Genomic DNA, 20,352 nt, shown 5'->3' with positions numbered 1-20,352 from the left:
TAATACAAGCAAGTAGTTCGGATATCACCACCAAAAATCCAAAGCTGATAGACTGTTAGAATAAAAGAAAATAAATTCATAAAAAGGATTTTAATAAATACTTTCTGAAAACACTAGCAAAAAGGAATGAGAACCATTGTACAATGCCCATGTAAGCATTGCTGTCTCAAAAGCATTGCTGTGAAATCATAACTCTCTTGTGCTATTTTGGTGAGTGGACAACACAGAACCGAGCTTCCCATACATGTGTATACAACCTATTACTGAGCAATTCAGTAGGTGGGATAACAAAGCATGGTTCATGTCAAGCAAAGCCAAAAACCAAACACCCCACAACCCCCCCCAAATGGAAAACTGTAAAATAGAGAGCTGTGGGACTGCAAAAATTATAACTGAGGTCTAAGTAAAATATGGAGTACTACAGGATCTCAAGACAGAAACTTTAAAGACATACCAACACATATACTTCTTAGACACAAAGTAAGTCCTCAGCCATGTACTGCATATCAGGTTTACAGCATTGTATATAAACCAGAATGATTCAATCCCATATTTGAATAAGTTTTAAATAAGTGTAGGCGTTCAACAGCACTATTAAAAAAACTCAATTCACATAACTGTTGTTGTATTTCATTACTTCTGTTAGAAGTCTGGGCTCATTTCTAATAGGATTACTTATATTAAAGGCAGCAAATCTCTCTGGCCTAGCACACTCTCTCAGCCTGTTATAAAGTTTCTTGATGCAGAGTTTCAATTTTATTGCAAGAAAAAACCACACTTTCCATTAAAATAGCAAAACACAGAAAAAATATTAAGATACATTTGATTGCAAGTATTTTTTCAGACTTGAGACATGTAATGTCTATGTTTAACTCACACACACCAAAAAATCACAAATCACAGAATGACAGCTGTAATTCTTTTTCCATTTCCAGTATGCAAATTATGTCTGCAGACATGAAGGTTCTAATAAAACTGTTGAAGAACTAAACCCAGATTATGAATTTTTTTTTCTAACAGCTTTTGTTTTTTTTCCTGCAGCATATATGATCTAAACACCATTAAAAAAAAAAATTGTTACTTCAGGTATTATTTTGATACTTTACAGATTACATCATGTAAGATCAGCAGGCCTCCCACTTTTCTGCTTTGCCAACACTCTTCAAAACAGTGCTTTGGAATTCCCAACTTGATAACAACACAGGTTTCTTACAGTAAATATTACTAAGTAGGCAAAAACCTCAATCTACCTTTAAAATATTAATTTATATTCATGCTATTCTCTTGGCTCCAAGAAGGAAGTGAAAATATGCTAAGAACAAAACCTAGCTACAGGACTAGCAGTGGGACTCGGTATCATGCAGCATATATAGAGCATGTATGATAAAGATGCAGCACAAGTAACATAAAAGGGATGGACCTTCCTATCAAGTCAATCTTGACATGATTACTTTTGTACCATTTTGTAAGTAATCTTTAATTTCATTCCCACAAGAATGTTGATATCTGAAAAAAAAACAAAACCAAACCTGACCCAACCAAAACCAACCCAACCCAAACCAACAACTAGGCTTAATCAGCCAGCATACAACTTGAATCCATTTTGAAGGTATCACTGACAAAAATGGCGATCTAACTTGACCTCTAAACATAAGTGTCTTAACATGTTGGAAATAATGTATTAACAGACGATGTTCTGAATTATCAATCAGAATGTATTTATTCCTAGCTGTCTAGGAAATTTTAGACTCTACAACGCTTTGATACCTGAACTACTTTTAAAACATTAAAATAGCATTCTAAAAGCATGCACTCTTTCATAAGAAAAAGAGCATAGGAAATTTCTGTGTAATGCTGTAAAGAAAAGTTTTAAAAATAGAATTTAAAACAATGCATCCCTTGTATGCATTTGAGCCAACATTTTTTGAATTCTGTGTCACTGGTTGTTAGAAAGGTCCAGTGAAAATAGATGTTCTTTAAAAGAACATGTGTTTTTATTGGTTCACTCCAGGACTCTAAAATGCCAATAGCTACAAGTAAGAAACTGGATTTCCTCCTAAAAACATATATAAAAGTGCTTTTTGGAGCACAGTGAAGAGAAGACGTCGTCCAATTCAGTACTGGCAGAAAGGAAACGTTGGCTGTATCCTTTTAAGAAAGCTAAAAGCTAAAGGAAGTGTTTAATTTTAAATATTCTAAATGAGAATGTCTAAATCCTGTTATTCCAAACTTGTGAAAACTCATACTTGGGAAACCTTCAGAGTCTTCTTATATTCAGACACAAAATATTTTGTGCAACATAGGTTGTCTACACATCTGATCTGAGGTGTAACTGTCCACTTAAATGGAAGTTCCTATGAACTTAAAATGTTCTGAAAGAGGTCAGTTAGTTAGTTAGTTAACAGAGGCTGTTAATTGAGACAACTGCTTCTTTACCTCAGATACTTTGTATACATCAAGGAGTATAAGAGCAACATAGATGGATGTCAGAGAATATGCCTTGATCAGAATACTACTTTGCTGAGTAAAAGATATTAAAGCCTCACAAATAGTAACATGTCATTTTATGATGACACAATCCACCAAGAATTAGCTTCATCACATGGTCTACTTTGTGCATTCAGAGTTCTGCTGCCAGAAGAGGCAATACAGAAGATATAAAAAAACCCCAAACCCAATCAGAAAAAAGGTTTCCTCTCTTTTTTTCAAACCCTCAAATCACAAGGTGAACCTCTTTAAACCTATGCCAACTGTTCCTTGAGCAACCGTCAGTGCCCAGCTGTACAGTTTTCACCTCAACGTTATCCATTCTCAGCAATGGGCATTCAAATCTTCTCTTTAACCATAACCACATGGCTATGCTTTTCTAAATGCACTCAGTCTTTCAAAACAAATACCCTTGTATGCAGCACAGCACATATCACTAGCAGCTAAGACACAAAATGAAAAGCAAAGCAGGGCACATACCAAAAGGCTAAGAGAATGAGACAGGAAAGAAAAGATGGACAGCAAGTACACCTGTTCTTCTCTCCCATCTTCTAATTTAGATCATTATGCTACTAACAAGCAACAGCTAATATGATTCAGCAGAACGAGGATGTTTGTGAGAGGCACCGGTTCAACCTGCAGTGGCTGCTGACCCCTTTCAGTAACTATCCAGGTGAGATTGTTGAGGGAAATCTCAAAAAATTGCAAAAACCTGCTAAAAGGGGACACTGACAGAGAGGTCAAGAAGCGGATCAGGAGAACAACATGAGCAAAGTCCTTGAGGTTCACCCAGAAAGAGACTGTTAAAAGACGGTCCTAGTTCCAGGTACTCAAAAAGAGTAAAGATGATTTACAATGAATTATTTCAGAAGATAGAAAAATCAATGCAGATAACCACTTAATATTGTTTGGCCTTTACTAGAAAAAGAGGTTGCATTAACATATCAAACATAACTTGTATAAACAAATCATCTTTAACATGCTGCCAGCTTTTCAGCATTATCTTCATCTTGTATCTATAGCATGCAAACATGGCGTTACAGTGCCTGCCATGCCTACACAGATTGATAGCTATTTTTTGACTGTTACTTAACATGGTTCTTCAGTGAGGTGTTCTGAAGGTAAAAGGTACAGACATTACACAAGAATACAAGCCACTGGAGAAATAACATTAGTAGAGACAAAGACAGAATACAGCAAAGCATTAACATTGAGCAGAGCAACACCCACTGGGTCCCTGTGCAGATTGTTTATATGAAGACAACACCCATTCCCAGAGCCCTCATGCAGAAGCATATATAACTCTGTGCTACTTACGTGAATCAGAATGTTCACCTGTTTTCAATGAGACATAAATGTTTTGCTACACTGGAGTCCCTTGCTCTCATCTCACTGAAAAGATAGTAATGTCAAGCGCATTTTGCATTTCAGTGCATATTTGACTCAAAGAAAGGGTACTGTGACACTGCTTGCCTAAGGAAGCAACAGCTAAAGCTGAATACAACAAAAAAATGTAAACCTTACTACAAATACAGTCTTGGTGGCTATTTAATACTGATACACCTATATTTGCTTTTAAATTTGCTATACAGAGTACTATGCTTTTATAACCTTTATTAAGAGGAATACAAACTAACCCCTCCTGAACTTGTAGCAATATGCTGGGGGCAGGGGGGAGAGAAGGCATGGGAGGGGTCTATGCATCATGCAATTTATATGCTAGGGAAAAAAAAGGAATTGACTTGTGTCTGTTAATAGAGGTATGAGGGTCAAAGTCTAATGAAATAAATGTATTAGGACTAAGATGAGGCAAAATTCAGAACAAAATTCTTTCCTGAATTCTAAATTACATTTGATTTTCTCATCCAAATAGTACACACTTTATGAAAATGTTCATCTGAAGTCATTGTCAAAATCGTCAATGCTTATAATCTTAAGAACCAGCACTGGCATAAACTCACAAGATGATATTGCTGAAAAAAGGGACAGTATGTAGATGGAAGTACCGCAACATGCTTGCCCTGCTCTCATACACTTCCTGGAGCCTAGGCTATTGGGTGAGTGGGGTCAGGGTGGTGAGGTAGGTGGATCTTTGGTCTAATGTGATCTCACCCCATCAGTCTTATAGTCTCTGTAGTTTAATAACAGATCTTGTTCATAGCCAGAGCCTCCCACAGATAGCTTCATTCTGTCATTAAATTTAAGGTAATGTATTTTTCCTCAAGTCAGACAAAAGCATAAAGTGAGTGCTTAGTCACTTACCATGGGTCAAACAGTGAGTAATTACTTGATTCTTTATCAGAAACTTTGCTTCAAACAGTGAATACTCTACATTCTGTGGACTTCTATGCATGAAGAACTTGCTGGTCTTGTGCTGAATTGGTACACTTGTAATCACTTAGCTCTAATCCACTGACCAAGTCTGAGACTAAGGGCTGAGAGAGACTGAGATCTAGCCACACATAGGCTCCACTAGGAGTTTAGAAATCAAGGGGGTTTATTCTGAACCTTGTGACTCAACAGGAGGGTCCCCCTTTTCCTATGTGTCTTCAATCTTTGTATGAATCCTCTTTACCTTGATTTTACCTTGACTTTCCTTTGTAGGCTTCATCCATGTAATAAATAATAGATTGAAGCTTGCCACCAAATTCTGTTAAGTCACACTTTTATAAATTAATATTAAAACTGCTTTTGCCAATGCCTTTCATAGTCATTCTTTGAGTAATCTCAAATCATTCATTTTTGCAAAACTGGTATCTCAGCTAATGAGGTAGTGAAAAATAAAGATAACCTAATTCCTACTGAATAACTTAGGAAAATGGTTTTTGTCGTCCAAATTCTGGAAGAGTAGGAGTTGATCTGAATGGAAGATGCACTGTTTTCCAGCATGTATTTTCGTCTTCATGCATTTTAAACAAAATGCTCATCAGTGAAGTAAATGACACACCATATCTTAACAGAAAATGCACGATACCACTAAAAGATGACGTTATTGGATACCATGATCCTACTACTGCACAGCATACTACTTTCAGAGACATTCTGAAATTAGTTAACATATATTCAGCTGCAATGAACAATGGAAGTAGAAATTATTATTCTAGACACCAAACATGAAAAGGGCCAAGAAACGTGGCTACTTTTTCACCTGTTACGTTTCTACAGGTGGTGACCTAAAAATATAAAGATAATAAACAATCATGTGAAGGAAACAAAAACAATTTAGCTGATTCTTTTCTTAGTTTATTCTTTTGTTCACTTTTTCTTACTTCATTTATAATGATCTGAACCTCAGAGTAGCTCCCAGCCAAAATGGAATGCAAGTGTTCTCAGTTCAACAGCCCATCTCTCCTCCTCCCCTCAATATATATATATATATATTTTTTTTTTTTTTTTTGAACAATCTGCCCCTTGTCCCAAATTCATCACGATTTCTGGAGAGGCAAACATCTTGTGCCACTTGGATGCTGCACAACTCTTTCCTCTGCAGACAGAAATAATACCAAAGTCATCCAGTCAAAACACAAATCAACCTTTGGTGTCACTGTGAATTATGTACTTTGAACTGCAGATGTTTGGAAGCACTTATATAAATACATTTTATCCTTTTTCTTCTAAAATAATGATTTTAAAAGAAATAATGAAATAAATGAGTTTCTACATAATAATAACTAGAAAGATTTTTCCATTAAATTACGATTTTGAATTAAGGTTTTCTAACCTCTGAAAGAAAATACTTCTCTTTAAAGTCTTGGCAAATCATCAAAAAATGTGTTTAAATGATTATTTATACAATGCCCAGCAGCTTAGAACTACTGGGATTTTAAGAAAGAGAAGTGCTTTTGTAAAGCTCAGGCCTCAGAAACACATGCATCTTTAAAATGTTATAGTCTATTAGTAAGAGACGCACTTAAATGTAAACACCTTTTTTTTTTCTCACAGCAGCAGTGCAATGGCATCATACTCCATCTGAAGCCACAAAAAGAAATGCTTCAAAATAAAAATGAAACATTTTTGTCTTCCTTGTCACTATGAGCCAGTTAAAACCTGCAGTATTAAGGCAGATAATATGCTGTATACATGACTTGGTTTCCTCCTACCATTCCTTTCCCTTTCTACTTCTGAACACTTCAAAATGCAGCAAAACAAACTTTCATTTATTTTCATTTGAACAGTTAAAGGAATGCAAGTGCACAGAAAAACATTCAGAAAATTCAGATTGAAAGTTTTAACTATTTCCACTCTTCATGTTAACCATCCTTACATATGCAGCTATTCAACAGCACTGAGTAGCCCCCTGACACACTCTCACCCAGCTCCATTCTCTACATATTCTTACACTCCCTTTCAGTGATGATATTTCAAAGATCAAGATGAGCTTGGTCTACTTTTCAAAAAACTCAGGCGCACACAGACTTTCCTAATCAATGACACTCATGATAAAAAATGCGCAAGGAGAAAAAGAGAAAGGAAAATGTGATGTTCTTGAGCTATATGTGATTCACAGGTCATTTGGCAGGGTTCCTGTACTGGCTGTGCCACTAGGCTACCACAGCTCTGCTAACAGGGGGTTGCTGACAGACTCATGATCTGCAGGGGAAACTTAACAGCAGGAGCTGCTACAGCCACAAAACTGGGTTGCCTTCAGTTTCCTGCATCAACTGCATATAAGTTAGAAATCTTACCTCACCTCTGATCCATTCTTTACAGTCATTTCTAATCAGAATACAAACCCAGTAACCTGGAGTCAAACATTTATTCATGAGGCTGTACTAGGCCTGAAATTAAGCAAAAATGCATTCAACTAACCTGAGTGTTGGTGGCTTTTCTCCTAATTGCCTGTCAAAGATAAGTGACTTCTGTTTTACATGCAAGTCACATTATTAATTCAATTTTTTAATTTCATGCCTATAAGTCTAATAAATAATGTATAAACTAAGCATGTAAGCTGATGAGTAGTATGCAAGGTTAGTATGCCTGCTCACCCCCTCCCCCCCCCCCCCGACTTGTTGAAACACTAGAAATTGGCACACCACAATGAGGTTCATATAGATTGCATGTCAGTGTGCTATATTCAAAAGCAATGGAAATTACTCTGAAATAATATAGCAAATGGAGAATACTAATTAAAATTTTATCATAAGAGGAAATGATCATTCAAGAGTCAAGACTCTCTTTTGAAAGCAAAGCAAAAAAAAAAAAGTGTATCTTTATTACCTAAATTTTAAAGGTCTGTAAGTACAATAATACTTTAAAATAGGATCAGTTTTAGTGCATGGCAACAATACCACCATACAGATTTAAGAGATGATTTCAGGGTAGAAACTTCTGCACAGGAAAAAATAATTCAGAGTAAGTAACCTCAATAACTTTAAAAACATTTAAAGAATAAAATTACACAACAGCAAAGGTGTCTTAGAATAAATCTGCCATTTAAGCAGGGCATGTTTTAGTACACTACTTACAAGGGAACCAGAACTGAAATACCCTACTGACTGCCTGAAACAATTTCCATCCTGTTTGAGCAGTAAGTACTGCAAAAAAAGATCTGAAAGAAGCCAGTCAGGGCAGCTGAATATTAAAATATTATTCTGATCTTCCTTTACTTATGGCCTTAGTATCCATTTCCCAAATCAATGCAGCTTCCACACAGTCATTTACACGCTATATTGCAAGGCAGCTTTGGTCATTCTAAACTCCAGCTCTAACTATTGTGTGATTTGTTGGCACACCAAGCTGTAATATTTTGAAATGGGATACTGCAGTGGCAATACTTAGTAAATCCAGATTACCTAAAATACCACTGAGTTTTTGTCTTCAGTAAGATAGGGACAGATTCCTCAGCAGCCAGCCACCTCTTTATCACATGGGCTCAAAACCCAATCGCATTTCCTCCTAAAGATTGATAGATCCTATGCACATTCTAACATAGAAATATAATCACAGAATGTTTGCGATTGGAAGGGATCTCTGGAGGTTGTCTTTCCCAGTCCTCCTGCTCAAGGAGGGCTACAAAAATCCAGGTGCCTAGAACCATGTTTAGATGATTTTTGAATATCTCTAATGAGGAAGACTGAAAGGACTATGAAAGACTATGTATTCCTAATAAAAGGAACAAACACAAATTTCAGAAAGTCACAAACTTTATTTTTTATTAGTGATTTTACTTTTTTATTTCTCCTCCTTCATTCCTGAAAGGAGTAAACACAAGTCTTCCCTCTCCACTTTCTTTAGTCTCTCTCCTTCAAATGCAGCATCTTTCCTCCTTTCTTTTGCATGTCAGAATGTACACGTACTATGTCAATCCTCATCTTAACCTCTGAGGTCCATTCCACTGCACTGTCTCATTTTTGTCTATGTTTTTGATTCATCTCATTCCAATGAATATTCTCTTTATTATGTGATTCTTCTCAATAACTCTTTTTACTTGGGTTCGGGGATGTTATAACTCTTGATAAACATTGGCTAATCACTTTTTCCAACACTTAAATGAAGTTAGTAAATAGGAATGTCTTGTTTTATCAGATGAGAAATTAGCACAGAAAGTTTAAGAAGCTTAATCAAGTGATAAGATCATGTCAGAACTGGGATTACTACACTCCAAACCTTTGCTTTACTGACTTGACCAAATGATACAGAGCTATTGCTTCCCATGGTCATGTTTTACTGGCTCCTCAGAAAAGCAGTCAGTTAGTTCCATTAGAACTAGATGGCCTGTGGCCAAGAGGCAGCTTGTCAAACATCTGACATAACACACCATGACGGATAGCTGACAATTGTTTTTGTTTAAAGCCTTTCTTCCACCCCTTGTTAATAATCCACAGTGTTGGTACTCAAAAAACATATACAGTAGAATGGAGGTAGTGAAGTTGTGAAAGGTGTATGAAAAGGAGAAATTTTAGAGAAACATTCAACAGCATGATCTTCCAACTAGATCTAGAAATTAGGAATTGATTCTCAGACATGTAAGGCACTCAGCTGCTGACAGAGGTATGTTTTTAGGAAGTGTAACCTTGTTTAATTGAACACAACCAATATCAGTTGACAAGAAAACAAAATCTGGTAAACAGTCTGAGCTGTTCTAATGAACTGGTTTTCAAATACTCTTCAATGGATTTTCTTAAAATCCATATACAAACAAGTGTATTGCCTAAACGTTAAGTTGGCATTTACTGCACAAAAGGACAGGAATACTTCTGGTCCATTTTAAAATATCATCCCATTATTCAAGAAAACAGTATCATGGATCACTGTATAGATGTCACAGTTTTAAACCTCTTTTTGAGATACTGTAATCATGGGATTGTAAGTGCTCCTAGTAGTACTTGCTATCTGTTTGCCCTGATAAATACTGTACTCTCAATTGAGCCATCATTTGCTTAAGAGGCAGTTCTTCAATTTCTTGTTGTGGAATGTATTCTCCCAGACTTCTTTAGCGAGTAATAAAAGCTACTTTAAACTAGAGATCAAAACAAAATAAAACAAAAAAAAAATCAAACACCCTCCCCCCAAAACAGCTAACAAGGTAGGTGAGAGCTCTGCAGGTACGTCAGGATGAGAAACACTTTCGAAAAAGTGACCTGAATCAGTAGTACTTGTTCTTTCTCTATGGAAGCAACATACTTTTCCAGGAAACTTCAATACTAAAATCAGAACTATTTGAAAGCAGTATTAACATCAGTGTTTTAACAGTCTGTGAATAAGTGTAAAAATGGACTAAGTAATTATAAAACTTCGTTACTGTGGAATCAATTTTGTTCTCACCAACATAGGGATCTAGGTAACAGATTTTATATTCTGAATTACAAATTTGTATTTCAGACTCCTTTCTGAATTTGCTCTTAAGCACTGAGAAGTGCTTAAGCACTGAAAAAGCTTAAGAAATTTAAAATTCAGCTTTGTACATGCTTAAAATGAATCATACATAGAAGACAAAAAGCATCCCATAAAGAAATGTTTAAGAAAGTAAACAAAAGCTCTGGAAAAGACTAAAGCAAATGCACACATTTAGAAACTATGTGCTGCTCGGCTTCGGTAATACTGACAAAAGTCTGTATGATTTTGGTATATGAATTAAGACTTTTCAAATATTAAGTAGTGGTTGAATCTGAAGATTTTACCTCTGTAACAAAACTTAGTTTTAGCTTCACTGAAGCGTTTTACAAGGATCAATGTGACTAGCTACCAAAATATATGCACGCTTTTCAAGAGGACTGACCATACAGCTTTGATTTAACAGCCACATAAAAGCTTTCCAATATGCGACCAAAAAGCATATTGGAACACATTACCAAGATTGCCTTCATCCAACCCAAAGCTTCCTGGCAATTCCATCCCTCATTTGTAAAGGGTCGGACACCCTAAGCAGAAAAAAGTTAAGAAAAACACAAAGCTAGAAGGACAACTTCTAAAAGCAGAGTGATGGGCCTTCCTGCCAAAATAAACAAAATGGGTAAAATGCATGACTACTGCTGAGAAGTGTTTGGATACCATAGCAGACAACACACACTACATAAAAAGAACATGTAATGAGACACACAGCTGCTGGCTAGCCCTACAGTAGAAAGCATGCTGATATGACTATTCAGCACAAGGGATTAACAAGGATTTTGCTGTTTCTTCTGGGAGGCTGACACTGGATGCTTTCATTTTCACAGTAAGATTTTCAAGACTAGTTTTGCAGACTGAGATTTCTTTAAAGACCTAACATTTTGATTGTGAAAAGGAGCCCAAGTAATGAGACTGAAAAAATGCTTGCAAATTGAGAAAGAATACTCTGTCTCAAAGTTACAGAAGATGGAGGTCAACTCATAGAGACAGCTGGCATTCACTCCTGTCCTGAACACAACCCAGCAGAGCCCTTTCAGTCAAAACCAAGTGAAATCTATTATTTCCTAATGTTGCTGTGATCTGTAAAACAATTTCTCTAAGGTATGAAATTCCTCATCACGATTACAACATGATTATTAACATGACTTGAAAGGAAAACTTACCTACTGGTGACAAATCATGGGACAACTAGAAGCAAAGTGTTCATAGTCATTCTTCTGATACAGAAAGCTTTACTCTCTTTTCACTACGTTATCTAAATATTGGTAATACTTCTGCAGATAGCAGGGAAACATGTTACATCTAATTAAGAAATAAGAAACTTAGCATAACTGAAAGATGATCAGTAACTGCAGCAGAACTATGACTAATATACTTAGATTTACATGTTTATAGCTACTAACTTATTAACTAGAGGTAATGTTAAAAATCCCATTGCTCTCAAAAGATAGTTATCACTTCTGTGTTATCAACAATACAAAGTATACATCAAAAGCATCAGTACATTACACCAATGAAATATCCTATAGTTGGTCACTTGTTCTGTATTTCTGATAACTCCAGAATTGCAACAAGTTGTCATACTTTTATGACTTAAAACTGTTCTTCATCCACAGTTAATTTTTTTTTTTGTTACAGCTAAAAGTATGATACCTTTTACACCATCACAGCTACTTAAGGGTCTTTAAGTATTTCCACATATTTGAATTGTGCCATTTTATAAAGTATTTTCAATACAATAGTAAACTATAAATCAGAATATGATATTTTGTGTATACCCAAAGCATACTCAACAACAGATTAAAAACACTACTGAAAAGACAACAAAACATGAACACCAGAAAGCATTAACAAGTTTCCTGACAAAAGCATCTTACTACCATATGCAGACCACACTCAATAGGAAAGCCTGCCCTTCATTTGGAATAGAGGGTAATGGAAGCTAATTTTTTTTTGTTCTCAAGTAACTCAGCTAGAAAAATAATTAGCAGTGAATAAACACAACATGGAAAAGAGGGTAAATCTTAGATACTTGCCATCTAAAGCATGGAACAGTAAAGCCATACAACAAACAAATGTAGGCATACTTGCTGAGTGAGACATAGATAAGTTAATGCTACTGTGAAATCTTTCACAAAGAGAATATTGATAGATTTTCTTATTCCAATTTTTTTTTTTTTTTTGCCAGAGCAGCACTTTAGAGTGCAATAAGAAAATAGCTTCATCAAGCCTGATGACTTGATATTGATTAATGGCTTCATAGGAAAAAAAATAATTCACAATGTCCAGACCAAAGCAAAAGAGAAAACTGCTGCTGTTGTGTTACCTGCTCATTTGAAACCAATTCAAAGCTAGAAAGAAATAGAAGTAATAAAAATATTTACTAAGTCCTACACTTCAGTTACAATCATCTACTGCTCTGCTGAATATAAGTAATCAGCTTATCATCATTACAATACTTTTCCCTTATATCCTGTTACTGCCAGACCTAAATTTCTTTACTTGCCACCTCTCTTTACCACTTAACACACATGTTGAATCATAAGGATGACTGTGAAGGGTACTGCAATGCTAGAAGAGAGGTCAATATTTCACTTTAGGGACTCTGGGGGATGGCAGAAAGGGGCATGGGGCGAAGTCGACAAAAAGCAGTTCTATTAGTTCATTTTAGCTCCATGTCCCACAATATTCTTAATCAACTACTAATGTTATGGCAGTGGCACCATCAGCAATATAGTTTGGCTACTATTCTTTTAAGATACCTCAACTGCTCAATTAAATCTAAACTTTACATACTGTGTATCATTTTTTGATGTCTATGCTACTAGATTGAAACCTTTTTTTCCTTGAAGGAACCAAGTTTGTCTATGTCTTGTGGACAGGTCCAAAATCTTCACCTGAAAAGTCTGCATATAAAGTAGTTTAATAATTTTCAAAGTAAAAAAGGTTCCATACAAATGCACTGGAATGTTTTCTCCAAGAACACTGACAGCTTGCACGTCCCCTTAGCTGTTTTTTTTTTCCCTAATATATCTGATTCTACTTCTTTAAGTCACCATCTCATTTTTATCCTTAATTTCAACTAATACACTTCCAGAGCTATAACATAACTAATTTTTAAATTATTATTGGATTAAATGGATTTTTTCCATTTCTATATTTACACCTAACGAAACTTTGAACTTTTACCTAAAATTCTCAATGATTCAGAAATTCTCACTGAAGAAACAATTTGCATACTGCTTTGCATTGGGGGTTTTGGGAGCAGTTTGTATTTATCTCACCTGTCTCTACTTCTTATGCTTTGTTGCACTCTGGAGTGCTATCCGAGAACATGAATTGGATTCCTTTTTGATGAAAGCAAACTCAGAGATGCACTCCAGGAATGCATCTAGTGCATATTGACACAAATAAGTATTCAGTTTACGGGACTTGACTACCATATTCCAATGTAAGAAACAAACAAAATCCCACAAAATGCAACACTCACCCACCCCGAAACATCTTAGTTTGGGTGTCAGATGCTGAGAACTATTTCATACTTCAGATCAATTCCTATTTGTTCACACTTCTTGCTAATACAGACATAATCAACCACAAAGTTGCAACTCTGAACATTCAAGAAGTAGTAAGTAGGTAAAAGCAAAGAAGGGAGCTAAGACTTAAGTTAGACATATTAACCTTGTCAGACACCACATTAAATATGAAACACAAAAATCTTGTCACCTATCTAAAGAATTTTTGTGCCAACTCATCCAGATATGCAAAATACCTGAGAATGTTTGCAAAAACGATTTCTTAGAAAGTGTTTTTTTGTTTTTTTTTTTTTTTTGTCGAACTAAAGAAAATCAGAAACATTTTATCCAACAGGTAAACAAACTGAAATCCAACAGAGTACCTAACTTGAAACTGTGACGTGTTAAGTACCACAGAAAACTTACTTCAGGTACCTCTACAATAGTTCTGGTACCTATAGAACTTATTGCATGCACAATGATCCAGTCACCTCTTCAGAGGGAATACTATTTAAATTCTGCTTGTGTCACGCTGGAAATTTCCTCTATGGTTGTTGCTACTGAAACATGCGATCAATAAGCATACAAAGAATTTTTCCTCTCTTTCATCCTAGGGTTTTGACATTAAATATTTAAATTAATTCTAGAAATTGGTTTGGAAGTCTAAGCTGTGTGAACCTAGAGCTTAGCACCATGATAGATGAGTCAAATAGCAATTAATCAAACAAGCTTGCATGCAAACTTACTATCATTTTTGAAGAGGTGAGGAGTTTCTAGGTACTAAAGAGAAGATGCACGTTTGACTGGAAATTCATTAAAGTTTACAATTAAAGACACAAAGCTTGATTATGCCCTCAAATACTATGCAAACGTGTATTTTCTGAATTCTGCACAACACACTGTATGCAGAGGAACAACAGGTGATTTAACAATGCAAACAATGATGTATCTCAGGGCATCATTCAGCCAAAATGTTATAACAGTAAAGTGAAGAAATGTGGTAGCAATTAAAAATTTGCTTCAGGAGTTCAAAAAGACCAACCGTAATCCCTCTCTTCAAGGAAACATTGCAATAACGTTTACATATTTACTCATACTTAGCATACATGGACTAAGTACAAAAGTTCAGTATGAGAGGTCCTTGGGGTAATTCCCTTCAGATCCTCTTCTCCCTCCTAATGACCTGTCAACTGACCTGCACTCCCAGCTGTGAGAAGCATTAACTCAAAAACTAGAAGACCTCATGCATGCAAAACCTGAAGTCAAATAGAGGAGTAAGTTGCAAAGTTCTTAGTTTCGCTAATGAAATTCTGGCTCGAATGAAATCAAAGGGAGTTTCATGCCCTAATAACAGATACCTGCCACAAAGAATTCACCACCTCTGCTACATCAATGCAGAAGATGATCTGACACTACAGATATATATGTATAATGTCCCCAAAGCTTCCCCTATCAGCCTCTTTGAACATCTCACCTGTCCTCAGCTTTCTTAATGTCTTGAGAACCGAGTTACATACAGTGATCAAAGAAAACATGGCACCACAAGGTTAAACAGGTGTTACTCTTTTAGGGAACATCCTACACAAACCAGAAAACCCAACACAAGACATCAAGAGGATTTTGTTTGGCCAGTTTCCTCTCTATTTTAGTGTCCAGTGGACTAAAATTTCTACCTCAAAAGAAAAAATTACTTCACACATCTGAAAGTAGCCAAATATTTAACTATCACCCTAGAAAATATTCATGCTCCAATATATCCAAGGTAGAGAGTCAGAGCATACCTAACCATCCCAGACACTAAAGAATTATAAATTTTCAAGCTGGGTTTACTTTTAAAAGAAGTAAGGAGGCAAGTAGGGAAGAAGTAAGGAGGCAAGTAGGGAAGAACCTGCCCTTCTGTGAGATGCAAAAGATTCTCGATGCTCTTTGACATCATTTCCAATAGTTTTATTCCATGCGTCCCAGCTACAGCAGTCACTGGATCTGGAGCTTTGAAAATTCTGTAAACAGTGAGATTCACTTGGGTTATTCTGAGAAGCAGTGAAGAAAACATGGATTTAATTATGTTCAGTACAACATGGACTTCCTAAACCACTGATTCATTAAAATTTTCAAAGGATTACCTTTATTTAGGTACACAGGAAATGAAACCTGGCATTATAAAGCACCATTCCAGTGCAACAAAATCAAATGGAAAACCAACACTGCTAATCGCAATTGCTTGTATAACTTGTTTTTTTGTGATCTTTCTCCAGGATACCTTTCACTCAGCATTACCTCCAAAGAAGAGATGCCCATGAGGTTTTACCTGAGGTCACAAATGTGAATACCAATAAAACCAATAGCCATTTTTTTGACTCGAGTTTCTTTTCTCCCTGCAGTCTTAGGGCGACTTTAAATTTTAAATCACAATTTATTTATACTTTTAATCTATTCTATATTTTATTCCTTATCCCTATTGCTTTCTCTCAAGACTTCCACTAAATTTTCTGGACAAAAGGGACATCTTGCAAAAAGCTCATCCCTCTCTCTTTAACAATCCTGCTGGCAAGTAATTTCCCCATACCCATTCATCTGCTACCTCCCAGAGAAAAGCACTGCAAATGATAGTATCAGGACCTTGCTCTTGCCTTCCCAAATGAAACCAGCCATAAGAGTGAACCAGCATGGTCCTTGGATCCTCAGATTAAACATCCCCTTTACGTGCACTTCCCTCTTCAAATAATACCATGACCAAAATAATCAGTACCCTACAGCAGCTGTGTGGTTCCCAACAAGTGCGAATAGAGGGTCCTGTCTTTTCTTCTCCGTTCCCAAATATCAGTGGCAAAATGGAAAAGGTTGTATGGGAAGCATGCTGGCAGAGCACCTAGGAGAATACTATCAAATGTGCTCCTGCCAACTCGATTGGTAACCTTAACCAGGAAGGTCAAGGAGTACCAAAACACAGAGTTTAAAACTGAACTGCTAATTCAAATTATGAAAAATAACATCCCAAACTGTGGTCTGGGTTGTGAAGGGATCACATCTATCGTAAGAGTGTCATGAGACACTGTAACCCGTCACCTGACTATTCCCCAGTTCAGGGCTCAAGATCTGCAAGTAACTTTTTTTCCATTTACATGTGCTTTTGTTGTTTTTACACTTCATACAGCTCTTGGGTTTATTAGCTCAGTAAGACCTGCTCACTCATGTGCACTGAGAATGCCTTAATGCTCTGTGAATCACCAATAACACAGAGCTTTACACCTTATTTGGTGTAAAAAGAGGAAAACTGCTGGAGCAAAACATAAAAAAAAAAAAAAAGCCAGAAGCTGGCTTGTTGTAAGCACAGGCATTTATCAGTTATTAGTCATTAGTCGAAACTGATAATGATGGGTTTTCAATGATGATAAAGCACTGTCTGCTGCCAAACAGTGCCTCAAAATGGAGAAAGGTACTTAAAACTTGCTTCAGATGAACAGCTGGGTGCATGCCAACTTTTTACATGAACAGTCATAAGCATGTTCCTGCACAGCAGGATGTGATCAAACTATTCAAAGCTGTAAAACCAGGTTTGCTTGCCAGTTATGTTATTGCTTCAAGATCAGTGTATTACAGATGGTACTTTGGCAGCCATGAAACCACTGTTTTTCCTTAACAACAAATTTTACACTATTAATGTTTAAAACACTGTACAGAACTGACTGTTCCTAATTAAAAAAAACCAACAAAACGACCCCCAAAAATAATGAACAACAGCAAAAAAAATTAAACAAAACAAAACCACAACAAACAAGCAAAAAATCCCCCCCCCCCGAAAACAAAAACACTCCTCCTCCCCCCACCCCCAAACACAAACCGTTTACAGAATGAAAGTTAGGACTGAAAACATATCAAACACCGTCTCCTGGACTATAAGCCATCTCTTATTTAGCTTTAAAAAATTACTTCCGTCAAGCGGTACCAATTAATAGGTCCCCTTCTCTAAACCAAAAGAAAAGTAATTGTAATGACTTATTCAAGACCTCAGCTTCAGCTGCCAACACTGTAATTGTATTAACATTCCTGTCCAGAAGGTGTGATGTGGTTAATAGGTGGTTGAGACATTGCACTTTATTGCCTCCTGCTGGAAACCACTTCTTTAAAAGTATTTTATGAAGATCACACAATGTGACTATGCCATATGTAATCTTCATTAAATGTCTGCCACTAACTGGTTTACTCAAGCAAGAAAAAAAATTTAAGAAAGGCAGAACTGTAGTACAACAAACTGAACAAGTGATTTTTTCCTTGAATGGGTTAAGACAAAATTGAACATTACAGACCGATGTTTTAGTTCTCATGACAGCCAGCATCTTTTTCCATTTTCCTTTCAAAGGATCAGTCATAAAACAGGCTCAAACTCCCCAGTATGACACGGTATCTGTTAACTAACAAACATATCTTAGCAAATACAACCAAACAGTTGAGTCTGCTTTTTTAAGGGGGTTGGTACAGGAGAAGATGGATGTCAATGTTTAGCCACGCTTTAGTTGTTTGTTTTTTATTCACTTGAAAATACATACTAAAAGTAGTATCAAATATTTGAGTTTATACCATTTTATTTGTTTTCACACATACAAAAAGTAGTTTGCATATTTGCTAAGCAATCTAGTGAATGATCTAAGATTACATACACATGCACAGCTCAATACAGTTATAGAAGTGCCTCTATCTGCTTCCCAGTAAGAAGTAACTTTCAAATTTGAAATCTCAAAAACATATGCAGAGGCTCTTTAGTGTTACAGCTTAAAAAAAACCCCAACATTTTCATGACCTTTCCCTGAAATGGACAGTGCTCTTGAATTTTTGAAGAATAAAAAAAATTATTCAAGTAAAATTCAAAGAGAAGAATCACAACCAGCTAACTATTGTCAAGTATGCTGCAAAGTGGCCCCATTAAATATAATTTAATAGTATAACTACCAGTATTCCAAAAATGACACCACCACCCCCCTCCCCCCCCCCCCCCCCAAACCAACCAAACATCTCCAAACCAAAACACTTTCAAAGACTAACTGAAAGTCATTTGTGTTTACCTGGTCTTAGGAAATGTACAGTTTATAGTGTCTGTTCTCTAGGAGTGTAACCTATTCCTTGAATAAAATTGAAAAACGTGTTCAAGCAGTGAGGGCTTTTGTGTTATTGTTTCTTACTTGGCAAATTCTTACTATTGTTTCTTACTTACCTTTTCCAGAGGATAGCCACAGCACACTAACGGTTTACTCTATTTCTGCTTTGTCTTAGCCTGTTCTCATCAATCCCTCCCTCATATTTGATGTCACCTCCACCAAAAAGAAAGATTTTAACCTGCAGATGTTATGAATGCCTGAGGCAAACTCAGATCTAAATTCCAATAATTTGCATTTGTTATGCTAAGCATATACATTCCCTAAATTATATCTATCTAGTCCCTTTGTGGTCTAATGTAGGAATCCCTCTCCTATTGTTCGTGATGTTAGAACTGTAATAACTACTGCTATTGCAATGTTAACAAAAGACTACTAATAATTCAAGTACGGTATGAATTCCCAAGGAATCATCAAGTGAGAAATGCAGGTTGAAATGGTGGCTTCAATTACAAGGACCTATTTTCTAGATTCAAGAGTTACAGCCATAAAAGCATGAAATATGCAAAAACAAAAGCCATGACTAATGGTATTAATTGCAAATGGTATCACAGTAGTACAGCTTAACACAAAATATTTAAATTTTCATTCAGTGAGGATTTATTATTTTATTCATTTATTTTTTTAGCTGCACTATCTACTTAACATTAGCTGTGCTTTTTGCTGACAGGCCTAAAGATGACTTTGCTAGTTGCAGCACTTGAGCCATTACTATATAAAAAATTTATCTTTAATAATTCCCAAGCTGATTCCTTGGGAAAAATACCTCCTTAAACAGGCTGCTTAAAAACCAATTCAATTAAAAAGCATATTAAAATGCCCTAAAATAACATTCTTCTGACATTCAGAGAAGTTTTATCATCCAAGTGTACCTGAAAGTCCACTCTGCAAACAAGCAAAACCTGACAAAATAAAAATAAAAGTACTAAAAGATCCTTCTCTGTTGCTGAAAGTTTTTCTATTATAAACTGCTTAATTTTCAAATGCCCTGTGTAAAGAAGAAAGAATATAAACTTTTGGCAGGACTATTGGATGTTTCCCAGTAGTTATGCTGCTCATCATTATTACAAAAGCAAAAGAAAGTAGACTGAAAAAGTTCCACCATTAACATCTTCCAACATTAACAGCCTTTGTAGTGCATACTGGATAGAGACACAACATATTTTAAGCACCAGGCAGTTGGGGCTTTCAAGGTTAAAGTAAGGGAGAATGCAAAAACAACAACTGCTATGAAGTGAAAATTACAGGGTGTGTAGAAGAGACTCTTTTACCAGGAGACTTTCCAATACAACATGAATTTAATCTACATTATCAATAGCATCCAGGATCACAAACCTGACTTTAAATCCAATAGAAACTAGTTACATGTG

At 36.0% G+C, this 20,352-nt stretch overlaps 1 protein-coding gene across 6 annotated transcripts in view; it reads right to left on the bottom strand.

Annotated features, from left to right (window-relative positions):
* MIPOL1 (mirror-image polydactyly 1) overlaps positions 1-20,352 on the bottom strand; it is a 189,524-nt gene that overhangs the window by 91,850 nt on the left and 77,322 nt on the right. The gene's annotated exons all lie outside the window — the stretch shown is intronic.

Source organism: Pezoporus occidentalis, unplaced genomic scaffold (genome assembly GCF_034315485.1).
Source record: "Pezoporus occidentalis ecotype Australia unplaced genomic scaffold, CSIRO_AGI_Poc_V1 ctg108, whole genome shotgun sequence".
Lineage (NCBI taxonomy): Eukaryota > Metazoa > Chordata > Aves > Psittaciformes > Psittacidae > Pezoporus > Pezoporus occidentalis.
The sequence above is the reverse complement of the archived record's forward strand: the minus strand, read 5'-3'. Positions and strand labels throughout refer to the sequence as shown.